We start from the raw sequence: 14,766 nt of genomic DNA on the forward strand, positions 1-14,766 counted from the left end.
GTCTCTCTCTCTGACCCTATTTGCAAATATATACCTTTTGTGTTGCTAATAGAGTGTGTCTGTGGCTGAAGGTTTTTTTTCGCCTCCCGAGAAACGAACCGCGATTTTTACATCAGAAGGATGGGACTGATCCTATAAATCTTATGTCTTGCATATATAGTGAAGTCAGCTGTGCTCTGATATGTTAGCAACAAAGGTATAACATACAAAAAGAGTTCTTTGTAAAGAAGGTTTGTGCTATGAGGTCTTAGCTGTTTGTGTGCTTTGCTTTCGAACAAATTGTATTTTTGAGGACGTTTCAAGTTTCAACACTTCTTGAGGAAAACTCACAGTGGGCACATCTACACATGTAATTAGTGCAGCTGAATAAATTCCAGCACAGTCCATGCTGGAGTTTATTGCTCTCAGGCGAGCAGTTTATACGTGTGCCCAGGACCACAGCACGTTGAGCCAGGGTAGCACAGCCACATCTGGCAGGGCTCTGGCAGCTTGGAGCTGCTCCAGTCTGGCTTCGTATGCTGCAAAGGGCCTGGCTGGGGCACAAGGGTGCTATAGTTCAGGGCTAGACACAAGGCTGCCCCTGAACTGCAGCACCCTCATCCCCCAGCCAGCCCAAGTCACTGTCTACATGTGTATTGCACCATAGTAAATAACTCCGCCGTAGGATAGTACTTGTATCAGGTAGTATTATCACTCACTCCATACTAATAGGGGCACAGGTGTAGATGGTGATGCTTTACTGTGGAGCTAATTAGTCAACTCTGCAGTAAAGCTCATGTGTAAATGCCCCCAGTAAGTAGTATAAATTAAAGAAGTTGAAAACACCACAAAAATATTAGAATCAGATTAGTAATGTGCTGTTTTATCATTTTAATATTAAATTGAGTAGAAATAAGAGGTCCAGTTTATCTCTTCAGTAGACTCCAGAAAATAGATATTCAAGGACTACCTCTAAGAGCTATAGTAGCAATTATAACAAAAGTAGCAGCTTTCTAGACTATGGTACATAGGTTCACTCCTTTTAATTTTTATTCTTAGGGTGTTTTATACTCTGAACTAGCACTCCGAACTTCTAATATGTTGCCACTTTACAAGTGATGGACAAAGGATTCAACAGTTTGTTTCTGAAACAAATAGACCTAAAAATTTAAACTTATCACAACTTCTTTGTTCAAAGGATTGGGATGGTTGGACATCTCCAAAAAACAGATATTTTCTGATCCTGAACAATTCAGAAAGATTTTAGGTCCTTTTCCCTTTTTATGTGCAGATAGTTATGCCTGACTATACTGGGTTTATAACTGTTGTCTCAGTTCAAGGATAACTGTCTCCTGAATCATTCTGTTTCTTAAATGCAATACTTCTTGACGACTGGCTCTGATCTTTCATTTCTTTGGGATGATTCTCCCACTGTAAACCAGATCACTGGTCTATTATGTTTATCAGCAACAGTTGCTCATCATACCTAACTGAATTTGGGTGCTCTGAAAATCTCTCCTTTGGAAGCTGTGACAAGTGATTCAATGCAGTGTCATGAAAGAGCCTTTTTAAGACAAAATATTGATTAATCTCAATAAAAGGAGGACAGCATAAAACAATTGTTTCCATTCATCTGTCAATCCAGAGTTTAAGTAGGTTTGTCTTATCTAGGCCTTTCTTGCAGATTCCAGGACTAAGGTTTTTGTCTATTTGAGAGTTCAGAGTCACAGTTTTGTTTTCTGAAGGCCTTTGTGGTACCCAGTTGGAACAGAGAGGCGTAACTGAGAATTTTGGCACACTAGCCACATAGGGATGGGAAAAGCCAGGGAGCAGGTGCTGAGCAGTAGAGCCTCTTACTGGAAATTCAGAAGATCCCAGCTGCTGCTACCATGGACCAGTCTTCTTTCACACTGGGGGCTGCTGCCACCACTGCCATTGCCACCATTGCTATATGGGCTCCCTGCCACTGCTACTTCTGTCACATGGGCTCTCTGCATACTGGCAGCTGTTCTTACTATCTATTATGGCACTCCTCCTAAATTGGTGCCTACAGTGGGTGCCCCACTCACCCACCCCTGTTTATGCCACTGCTGGGAAAACTTCATTGTTTTATTAAATATTAGCAAATGGGGATATCTGAAGTTGATTGTCCTGCTTCCCAGCCTGCGCATACTTGTTCCTGTACACATTACTATTTATAACTTGTAGTCATAAAAAAAATGACAATCAAACACTATTTATAACATATTACAGGAATCTTCCAAGGCCTTCACACCAATTATTTCCACAAACCTTTTCAATCCAATTTGGATCTATCTGTCCACTTTCTATATGTTCTGTTGATTATTAGGGCTGCTTTCTTCCGAGATAAGTGGTCCTGCTCTAGATATAATAGAGAAGAGAATGGTACCAATCCCTCTTTTTGTTTTTTATTCCAGGATTGGACAATAAACAGACATTGCGAAATAGAGTGGATCAGCTGTACCTGGATGTAGTAGAACACCAGTAGAAACTCCAGTGCCCTCTGTATTGCCCTGCATTTCAGATCTGTTAATCCACAAAATGGTGCCCAATTCCAGTCAACTTTTTAAACAGAATACACCAATTTGTGTTGCGACCGTATTCTATCTGTGACTCATGTACCAGGATGTGTGCATTTGCTGCCTTCCCATCTGAGAGTGCTTCTGAAGACATCCTCATGGATACAATTTTGTAAGACAGTGAGGACTCCTTAGGATATAAACAAACATCACCAAACAGAGTGGATCAGCAATGTTCCACAACACATCACTTGTTGCCCTGCAGTGTCAAGCCCCTGCCATTCCTGGGAGTGGCTAGGGACTAATAATCCTGTAGAATATTACTCAGAACATAAATCTGCAAATAGGGGAAACACCTGAAGCCCTAAGAGCACCCATCTGAGTTTCCCCATTTTCAGAGATGCATTCTAAATCAGTTTCCCCAGGCAACTGAGATTTGGCATGCACCTCTGCAAACAGAGAAACCCAAGTATGTGCTCTAGGTACATCAGAGGCCCAGTCCCAAAGCCCTAAAAACACCTGTCCAGTGTTGCTGGAGTGTGGGCAACTCTGGCTTGCCTGCATTCTCCCACTTTAAAGGAAATAGTTATCAGCCACAAAACAGCAGTACAAATCCATATCACGTATGTCACAGCCACAAGTTGTAGGCATTTGTGCCCTAGCAAGGGGCATAGATGTCTGCTTGGGCTTTTTGCCACCATAAACACTTTTATGGCAGCACAAAAGCAATGTCTTCATGGACTCTTAGAAAAGTTGCTCCTGTGGATTTAATGAAGATTTTAATGGTGCCTCATCTCTCAGATCTTTATTAGTGCTATTTGAGATCGTGCACTTCATTAATTCTTATAGGGCACATCTACACATGCAGTAATGCACCTTTTCTAACATGCATTAAATTTAGTACCTCCAGTGTGAGGTCCTAAATTAATGCACATTAGGCTGCCCTAATGCATAGTAGTGCTTTTGCATGGGTTTTAAGTGATGCTTAATGTGCAGTAGATTTGCAAGGTGCATATTTTCATAATGTCATCTTTTTTATGTGATGCTTTAATGCGCAGTAAAATAGTCTACTGCACATTAAAGTGCATGTGTGGACACCTCCATAGATTTAGTAAGTAAGCAGTAGAATAGAGGTGATCAAGCCCAGAAGGAATAACATTTCAATGCTGAATATTCTAAATAGTATAACAACTTAAATCCTTTATCAAGTCTAATTCTGCATATTGCAGATAGAAATAATAGTGCTCTTTTTATATGGCTTGAATCAATACTGTGACTTAAGGCCCAAATGTACTTCTGTACATTGTTACCATCTGGTAAAGATTAGATATGTACACTTTTTCAGAAAACCCAAAAGCTGAACTAAAGCTCTCTTTGAATCATACTGACCTTTCTTAGGCCTTGGAAATAATCATTTCTGTTTCTCCCAGACTGCCAACTTGTAACATGCTCTCCTCTAACCTTCAAGAATCACCCTTCTTTGTAACTTGCCCATTCCTATGGCTCCTAGAAAATCCCTTACCAACTTAATACATTTCCTACAGCATACAATCTCCTGCCATAGGTCGTATGGCCTGTCTTGTCAAAGATTCATGCATGATTCTTAGTGTCCCTACAGGAAACTGAAAGATTATATTAGAAGAGCTAACCACACCTAACACCTAGTAATAAGATTACCACTAAGAAAGATGCAAAGTCCACTGGGAAGCTGACAGAAAGGGTTGATGTGTGATTGCTGAGAATGGGATTTGAAGAAAAGAAACTGAGGATGTCAACAAGTTAATTTTCAAAGGAAAGGAATGATGGGAAACTGAGCTATAGAATGAATTTTCAGGGGACATTTGCTAGTCTGACTGTCCTTAGAAAATGCTAAAGAAATTTCTGCCTTGAAAACATCTTTCCATGACAGAAAGATATGCAACATGGATTACCCAAACATTCACTAAATACATGGGGAAAAAATAAACAAGCAAATCAAACTACCAAGAAATACATTTTAAAAATGGCACCAAGAAAGTGTCTATCCTAAAATAAGGAAGCCCAGAGATTTCAGAAGTTTCCCAGGAAGTTTTCAATTACCATTCTCCACTGTAAATGATACTATAAATCCCTGAACTAATAGAAGCCCAAAAATGTCTGATTGTACTGCACTTCCCCAGATCTTTCTTGATCACTAAGGCAGTGTATATGTCCATTTATCCTAGGATTTGTGGGTTTGTTTGGATTTATTTCCTGTTGTTGCTATAGTTTCAATTTCCTCTTCCATCCTTTGACTGAAGATATTTGAGTTTTTGAAGTGGTTGTCTCCACACAATGTTTTGACTGTAGCGCAATGTAGGAGAGTAACTGGTTCTGTTAATGACCAGCTGGTGTGTTGTCCTATCAAACATGCTGGGCTCATCTACACAAGATGCTAGCTGTGCAGTAGCCTAATAACACTGCATAGTACCACGTCACAGCATGGACAGTGCTAATATGCTACTGTACAGTATTATTAGGCTAGTGCGCCATAGTGTCACTAAAAAGGCATTCTCCAGCACTACTGCACAGTAACTCTGGGTTACTGCACATTTATTTAGTACTTGATTATACAAATACTAAATTAAATGCACTTGTCCATATTTAAACTCATCCTATTCTCATCCGCCCACCTCTGTAACCTGTCGAGATCTAGTTGTAACCTGCCCCTCTCTTCTAATGTGCTCACTTCTCCCCACATCTTAGTGACCTCTGTGAACTTGAACAAGGTGGTTTTCACCCCCTCATCCAAATTGCCGATGAAGATATTGAACAGTGCAGGCACAAGGACCGAGCCCTGCAGAACCCCACTGCCCACATCTCTCCAGGTCGAAAATGACCCATCCACCACCACTCTCTGGGTGTGGCCCTCCAGCCAATTTGCGACCTATCTGATTGTGTAGGTGTCGTCACCACAGATGCCTAATTTTTTAATGAGGATGGGGTGAGAGACAGTGTCAAAGGCCTTCCTAAAGTCCAGGAAGGATACATCTACCGCGACACCTGCATCCAAGGCTTTTGTGACCTGGTCAGAGAAGGCCACCAGGTTGGTCTGACAGGACCTGCCTCTAATGAACCCATGTTGATTGCTCCTAAGCATAAACTCCCCTGCTCCCTCACAGATGTGCTCCTGGATAATTTTCTCAAAGAGCTTCCCCAGGACTGAGGTAAGATTAATGGGCCTATAGTTTCCTGGGTCCTCTTTCCTCCCTTTTTTGAAAATGGGAACCACATTGGCCCTTTTCCAGTCCTCTGGCACCACACCACAGCACCACGAGTGCTTGTAAAGCTGTGCCAGGGGTCCCGCAATGACGTCTGCTAATTCCCTCAACACTCTGGGGTGGAGATCATCAGGACCTGCTGATTTGAACACGTAGTCAGAAAAATGGAAGCAAAGAATCTGTTAAAGAGATTAGCTTTGTTATCTGGTGCTACTACCAGATTACCAAGCATGTCCTGCAGAGGACCCACATTATTTGGTACCTTCATGGTTAGTAAGAAATCATGGTTGCAATGCAGACTACAGCACCTGCACCTTCTTATACATGCATCAGGTAGGAGGGGTACACTTGTCAGACAGGTCCTGACCCCAGACCTGAACACAGTCAGTATTATTGTACCAGCTTCCTAGCATATGGACCATAAGTGAAAAGGAATTGCAGACAGCTTTAAAAACACAAAATTATTAACTCAACTGCAGACAGAACTGAAATGCAGCCACCCTTCTTTTTCTTTACATTGATCAAAATAAATCCATTTAACATTTATATATAAACATTTAAGGAGCATCAGAATTCCTGAAGAAGTCTATGTTATACAAATGCATGTCTATATTGATGCTGAAGATTTTTACTGTTCCACATTAAAACACCAGATTCATAAGTTCAAACTATTAAGCTATGTTAAGGTCAAGAAAAAAAAACAGCATTTTCAAATTATTAATGGTTTTCCCCATTTAAATTAACTTAATATTTAAGTACATGGTACTGTAGGGCTCAAAGATACCAGTAATCCTAAATACTTTGTGAAAGCTGAAATTGGTAGTTTCATGCCTGAGGGTAAGTAAAGGTGTTACATTTAGATCAACCTAGCTAGGATTAGGTCAACTAAGTGCCAAACTACATACATTCAGGGAGTTTAGATCATGCAAAAATGGTAAGCCTAATTTAACTTAGTTCACCTGAGTAGATGCATTACATAGATGGGGTGAACACGTCTTATCTAACTAAATGTGAATACATGTTCAGAGCACAGCCCCACAGCTGGGAAACCACTCAACCCAGTCCCAAGGCTGTGTTTTTCTTACACCATACCACCCTGACTCTTCAACCCCTCATCTCTGGAAGGACAACCTCCCCTGTGGACCCACCAACCTCCCTAAACATGTGCACAAGATAGGACTCGATCTATGATCATGCTGCTTAAACTAAACTGTGTGATTGTAGATCGGGTCATAGGAATGACTGCATGTGCTCTGAATCATTGTGTTTATGCTTTTGGCAGTACTATAGATAATGTTGGTCTCATCATTAAAATCAAATGAAAATATATTTGTAACCTGCTTGGAAATAGATTTATATCTAGACCCTGATCTCATTTGCAGTAGTGAAAGTATAAAGTCATTCCATTTTTGCAATGGAGTTATTCCTGATTTAAATTGGTGTAACCAAGATCAGAATCTGGCCCCTAAAACCTATTTTTACGGTTGCAAGTTTCTCTTTCTTGAGAGCAGTTCCCAGTCACTTCAAAGACTTCAAAGTCAGGAAACTCCATAGACCTCTCTCCTGCATCTGCTATCTTTGAAGTATTATACATATGGTGCTGCTCTCAGCAGAGTTTCAACAGCTGTAAAAAAACAGCACTCTATACAAAAATCTTTCTATTCCTCTTTCTCAATTTCCTTTAGTATTTTTATTAAGCAGATTTTTACATATTGATCTAAAAAAACTGAAGACATCAGAAGACTGGATTGAGAGAAACAAATAGGATTGCACTAGATTTAGAGGTTTCAGTTAGGACTGAATAGATATCAAAACTTAGTCAAAACTTTTGATCTAGAAATCAGGCTTCAAATCTCTTGAGGTCCAGCTTTCTACTTAGCTCATGAAGGTATATATCATGGGGAGTGAATAACAGTGAGGAGTTAGGGAGCCAATGTAGTTTAGCATTATCAAAGAAAACTGCAACAGATTGCAGCAGATCTGCAGCTGTAACTCCACTGAGTCGAAGAGTTAATTCTCATTTACTCTGGTGTAAGAGCACCATTAGCAGCCCAGTTACTTCCCTAATGAATGAAATGCTTTTGATTCAAAGTAGAAGTTAGGTGTCAGGCTTCTTCCTTATAATCCAAGCAATTATCAAATGTGAAACATAGAATGGTTACCAGAGAGAGCAATAAATTATAATGAGCCATCAAGACATTTTCTATGTAAAGGCAACAAACTATTTGTTTCTGAAAATTGCCGTATTTCACATGGGTAGAACTAGTGGTGCAAGACTGATGCCCCTTAGTCAAGGCTTCTTTCTGACAACTCTTCCACTTCAACAAGTATCAAATTTGATTTGGAATTGCTTGAAAAGGCATACACACAGGAAAATTGTCTTAGAAACTGGTACATCACAGAAGATTTTGGAGTCAATCTTGAGATGCACATTTGGATTCCTTTAGGGAAGGAATTTGTAAAATATTACCACCCCAAAATTGCTGCTTTAAATATGTTCATATTTTTATAACTGTTTAGTTCAAGGCTATGAATATAGCCAAGGCAGTAAGGCTGTAGCTAAACCTTTTGTAAGATGTATGTCATTAGACTGCCTCTGAGACTTGCTATTGGACAGCACTGAGGACCACTTTAGAAATATTTCACACATATTGGTCTACAAAAGCTTTAGCAGCTCTGCTTACAGTGTTCACATCACTGTGAGCTATTTCTTCTTCCGGAACTCCTTTGTGAACAACAAATACTAAGCGATGTATTCTGGTTGTGGCTTAGGGAACAAAGTATTGCTTTTTCAAGCCCATGGATCACAAGTTCATATCCTGTCTTCATTATCATTGTGTGCTGTGCGTTTTGGTGCCTGGGCCAAAATGGAAATGGAATATACACAGGGGTGGATCCAAAGGGACTGGATCCCTTCAGACTGGGCCCTTTTCAGACTGAACCTTTCAGTCCGGGCCCCACCATAGGAGCCTCTGGGAACTTCTTTAAAGTCCCGAAAGCAAGTGAGATTCCTCCCCCCACACACCCCTTTTCCCTCTGTACTCAGAGGCATATCAGCTTCCCTCCCCTCATTCCTCACCTACCTGCTTTCTCCACTATCCCAGGAGCAGGAGGGGCTTCAAAATCTCTCCTGCTCTCTCCAGCCAGGCTGTGCAGGGGCTGAGCTGAGCTGGGACAGCAGCAGTGGTGATGGGCAAAGGGATTCCCCCTCCCTGTGCCTGCTTCTGGGGGAACCAGGCAGGCTATAGGAGCCCACTCCCCAACCCATCACTGCTGCCACTGGCATTGTTGCTGCCCCCATCCCAGGTATGCCCAGACCCTACACAGATGGGATGCTGTGGGGTGGAGCTGCTCTGAAGTTTCCCCTGCCCCTGGATAGCCGAGAAAGCTGCAGCAGTGCCTGAGAAAAGGAAGGGGATATTTTTAGCTGCTTTGAAGACTTTAAAAAGTCTCTAGAGGCTTCTGCTGTGTGGTCTGCCTGGGGGGAAGGGGCTGGGGGTACAGCCACCCCTACCCCAGAGGTGTTGGTTCTGCACCTGTCTCTGCCCAATCCTGGATCTGCCCCAGGCTTTGTGTAATACTGAATAAGTTCACTCCCCTACAGCTACTCATCAATGATATATATCCATTTGTCCTAGTCCCACAATCTGGGGAAGCTTGGTGGCTCATATCACATCAAGGATATGAAGGTCAGGATGGTGGATTAGATCTGGACTGATACAAAAAGACAACTTGTCACATTGAAAATGACACCGGAGAGGTCAGCATAGAAATCCTGGCCATGTTCAATTATTTTTTTTTGCCAGGAGAGGCTCACTGAACTCCTGCTAAGCAAAATGAGGCAAGTGCTCTAGGGTTATGCTGAGAACTGTATGCACCACATAGCAGTGACACCAGACAAGACGAATGAGAACATCCATCAGGATTAATTTTTACAGATCATACATCTCAGAGCTATGGTTTCAGGCTGTATTCATGTACATAGCATGTTCCCAAATGAGCACATTTCATAGCTGGTTACTTCACACTTCTTTGAGTTCCTTTCCCTGAAAATAACCCCTGAAGGGGAATAAAGACTCACAGGTTCCTCTGCTTTCCCTCCTTGCAATCTCTGGCTGGTAAGTGGTGATACAGCATGCCCCAAAAATCCCTTATGGCATTGCTCACAAGTCTGTCCACATACATTACCCTTGGTACATATGTTATCTCAAATATACAAGGGAAATTAAATTTGACAAAGCTTCATTAATAGGGAGTTAAAGCTATCTAATAGGGCTGTGCGAGATTTCACTGGCTGTTTCAATTTGACACTGTTTTGACACATTTTGAGCTTGAAACAGAGAAATTAAATGGAAACAAAGGGCTTCAAAACAGCCTCGAAACAAAATTAATCTAGTCAAAATGTTTCGCATTTCAAAGCCAGCAGTGAGGTGATGGGAGTCAGGGGAGAACCAGAACTGAGCGCTCACAGCAGCAGCCAGGAGTGCAGTGCTGGCTCTCCCCATCTCCCACCCCCCAGCTGCAGGAAGTTGATCACAGCGCAGGGAAAGGGAACTGAGCACAGGCTCAGTTTGCTTCCCAAGCGCTGCGATCGGGCTGGGGATGGGAAGTTAGCCCAGCTGGGGCTGAGTTCCCACCCCAGAGCTATGGTTGCACTAGGGAAACAAACTCAGCCCACTTGAGCTGAGTTTGTTTCCCCAGCCCCGATCGTAGGGCTGTGGTTGGGAAGTAAGCCTAGCTGGGCTGACTTCCCATCCCCAGCCCAATCTAGAGCTGGGGAAGAGAACTGAGTATTTGAGCTCAGTTCCCTTCCCCAGTCCCAAGCCTTCCCTCCCCCATCTGGCAGACGGATTGGGGGCCTGCAGCCCTGATCCACCTGCCAGATGAGACAAGCTGTTTCAAGCTTCCCCATTATAGCTAATGGGTAAACCTTCGAAACAGCATTGAAACAGCCTCACTGTTTCAACGAAGCAAAACGGAACAGCTGTTTTGAATCGAAATGCAGTTCAAAACAAAACACTGTTCCATGGAACCCTCAAAACTCCAATTGAAATGGAACACTGTTTTGCACAGCCCTACTATCTAATGGAATCTCATCACCTTCCAGAACATGCAGAGCAAGTAAACTTATATTTTTTAGTGTTCAAAAAATTATCTAAAAATGTCTTTACCTCATACCCTGCACAACCTTAACCCTATTGCCTATGAAAAATGTCCCAATAAGAAACTTAGAATTGGGTTCCATAGTCATTCCATTTACTGCCAAAAATATTTTATTAATGCTGACTTATTTTGATAGCAACAAAAAATATATTTCACCCACATGAAGCAAAAGTTTTGTGTGATGAATTATGGATTTGGCCCAATCATAACAATAGTTAATACTTGTGCTGCTTCATAGAATTTAATCTATGCACTGTTCAAACAATATAGCTATACAAAATAGGATTGTTTGACTTAATCTAAGCACGTAGCTCACTAAAAAATATGTTAGGATTGAAATCTCACCTTGGCTTCAATGCATCCAGGATTTCAGCCTAGTGACTTACTTAAATAACTGTACTGCAGAAACATATTGTTTCAGAACCAAGTTGAATCCTATCATAACTTTCAGACAAAAAAACAAGTACCCAGTTTTACTCTATTCTTTGATTGTTCTCTTACTCTCACATACTTTCTTTTTCCATTTTAGGAAATCCTTTTTAGGAATTTGGGTATTTGCTATATGTCATCTTCCGCTTTACTCTTTCCTTGCCCTTCTTCTGAATTAGATATGTGTTGTTCTCGAGTGAGAGAAGAATAAGTTTTTACCTCCAGTACATGCATTCACATGCATCAAACAAGGATTATAGTTTTATACTGTTTCTTATCTATATACCATATTTACCTAAATCCAAGATGACTTTGAATTTAAGACAACTCCCACCCCAATAATTAGATTCTATACACAGAAAATTATAAAAATGTAATGTATGGAATCTAATTAGTAGAAGTTTCTCTTAAATTTGTCTCTCCACTGCAGTAGTGGCCCTCGCTGCCCTGCCCCTTGTCCCTCTGTGCCTATCCCTGTACCCATCCTTCCATGCCTGTGCCTGCCCCCTGCTGCCATCCCCTCTGCCCCTTGCCTTCATGCCTGTGACTTCCCGCAATCCCTGCTTTCCCTGCCCTCTTCTCCTCCATACAGCTTGCCCCCCTACTCCTGCCACTCCCTGTTCCAATCCCCTCCCCCCACACTCGCTGCCCACACCTCCTCCTTACCTTCTGCTGCAGCTCTGCTCCTCTGGAGCAGTCAGCTGCAGCATGAAGCCACCCAAACTTCATCCCAACTGGGTAGAAGCAATGGCAGCTCCCGGCCTATCCAAGTCAATGCTGGTGGGCCCTAGAGGAACCAGAGCCAAGGCAGAAGGTAAACGGAGAAAGAGCAGTTTGGGGTCATGGAGCCAGGGGATGGAGAGGCAGGCACTGTAATGGGTTGCCAGGGGTCAGGAGGCAGGCTGGAAGTTCTCCCCACACACACCCCATGGTATCCATAGCATTCCCTTCAGGTGCATGCCTCCTCCACACACCAAGCAAACCATTCCAGTCAAGACGGTGGCTCAGATCCACCTTCATTCCCAAGCTCAGGTCCAAAACTAGTATTGAGCTGCCACCTGCCAGTACTCCAATCTAAGTCAAGGTCAATTCCCCACCCATCGTGATGAGGGGAAGGGACTAATCTTGGATTTGAGTAAGTATGGTAAGTCTATTTTCTCAGCCCTATCCCACTAATTGTCCATCCTCATTAAAAATTACTCTAGTCCACACACTGTAAAGCACACATTTTTATGTAGTATTTTACCAAGCCTAATAAAACCTTCCTATGAATGTATCCCCAAAACTGGTCTGCACTTACATAAATTTCATTGCTTCATTGGTTTTAGGTTTATCGGTTATTCTCCTCCCACAGATACATTTAATACCATAGACCTTCTCCAAGACATATCATTAACTTAGCTACATTAACTTGCAGCTTATGATAATTTGAAATCAAAGTCGAGAGGTGATATATACCTCCTTCAATATTACATCATAAGAGAAAGAGGAATGCGGGAAGCTATTCTGTCGTATAGGTTGTAGCTGTGTTGGTCTAAGGACATAAGCAGGCAAGGTTTTTTGGATAAATTGGATATCTTTTCTTAGACAAACTAAAATAGTTGGAAAAATTGGGGGGGGGGGGGTTGTAAACTTTCAGATACAAATACCCTTCATCACACTGATGAAGCATCTACAGTTCCTAAAAGAGGAGTTACAAAATGCCTTTTGCAGACAAGCCTACAAACTTCACTTTATCAACCTACTGGATACAAAAAACCAAATTGGACTTATAACACATTATAACCTGCTGAACATCTGGTAACCTCTCTACCATTTACCAGCGATATTCTTATCACCAGGTCTACATTCCCTCTCTCCCACCCCCTACTTTCTCGCCCATTGACTGCCTCAATTTATATTTTCACTGATGAGCATTCTCTCATACTGGCCTCTGGCTTCTATTCCATCCAGGAAGAGCACAGACCAACTGCAGATACTTGCTCAGTGTGATGAAGGGTGTTTGTACCCAAAAGCTTACAAAGAAGAATTTTTCCAACTATTTTAGTTGGCCTAATAAAAGATATTGTAGCAGAAATCCCCCTTTGTACATTTCCCTTGTGGACACTGATATAACAGAAGACCCTTCTTGTCTGCAACCCCCCTCCATTTTGTAAATTTATTTTCCTTCTCAGTATTGGCAGAGACCTAGCACACTCATTGCGTGGGTGTAACAAGGCTCAGAGCAAGCCAGAAAACTGAAATAGCTTTCTGCAGGAGAAACCTAGAAACTACTGAAATTAAGCTCACTGTCACTAAAGAAAACAAAAGAACTAAAATATCCACTGCAAAGACTGCAAATATACCCTGTGCTGACCTAGCTCACTTACTATACCACTAGCCTTTGATCCTCACTACCTCACATTGCATTTTTATATAGTCCTGACAGTGCATTTTTATATTTCATCTGTCTCATCTTAACCATGGCATTTTGTATTTTATACTTTATATTTTAAACCCTTAAGGAATATACTCCCTGTAGAATGAAATTACACCCTGGGCCATTGTTAAAAAACTGCATTGAAATTGTAATTGTAAAGTGATAAAATCTGCTATATTGGGCGGTCCCTTGAGTGAATGCCAGTGTATGGTGATCAGTATGTAATTAAATGACAATAGCCTAGGCAAAGGAACTTAACAAGCCATTTTAAACTAATCAAGCCAAGGAACTGATTCCTGTAACTGAGCATCCACCCTATGGACTATTCCTGTAACCCATGACAATATAGCCATTAAGTCAATGTCAAGGGTAGACTCCTGAAACTTCAGCTACCAGCAGGCAGAGACCCCTGTGACTAACAGCTGTCAGGTACTACTCAAAACCCACATGGGACAGCAGCTTCCAGATTGGGTAGCCAATTTGATGCTGGGGGATTGCACACATCTGCCAGAAAGGGATACAAGGCAGTGAAGCATGACCCTCAGTGGTGCCCTCATCCAGCACCTGACCTACTGAGACAGAAGGCCAAGTAGGTGAGACCGCCTTCTGGAAAAGACATTATCTTGAAGGAAGCTGACCATCAACAGCAGACTCAAGGGCCTCAGGTAGGTGTACTGAAACCAGTGTTCTCACAATCACTAAAGTAGCTGCTATACACTATACTTCATGGGTTTGGAGGAGTGCGGGCATGTGTGTGTGTATGTGCTAAGGTGATGTTGCCGGCACAAGCTGCCCGAGGGAGGCAACAATTGGGTCCGTTGCCCGGTGTGCGTCGCGCCAATAAACACACTGGGGGGAGAAGTAGACAGAGTTTATTTGAGCTCAAGTAAAAGGCGCAGGGAGACTGCATGGTCTCAAATCCCATGCCCCTAGCCCTGCAACAGTGTATATTTATACCCTAGTCATTTTCTGCAGTATTTTTCCACTAGCTGGCCCC

The sequence above is a fragment of the Crocodylus porosus genome, unplaced genomic scaffold (assembly GCF_001723895.1).
Source record: "Crocodylus porosus isolate Cpor-Errol unplaced genomic scaffold, CroPor_comp1, whole genome shotgun sequence".
Taxonomy (NCBI): Eukaryota; Metazoa; Chordata; order Crocodylia; family Crocodylidae; genus Crocodylus; species Crocodylus porosus.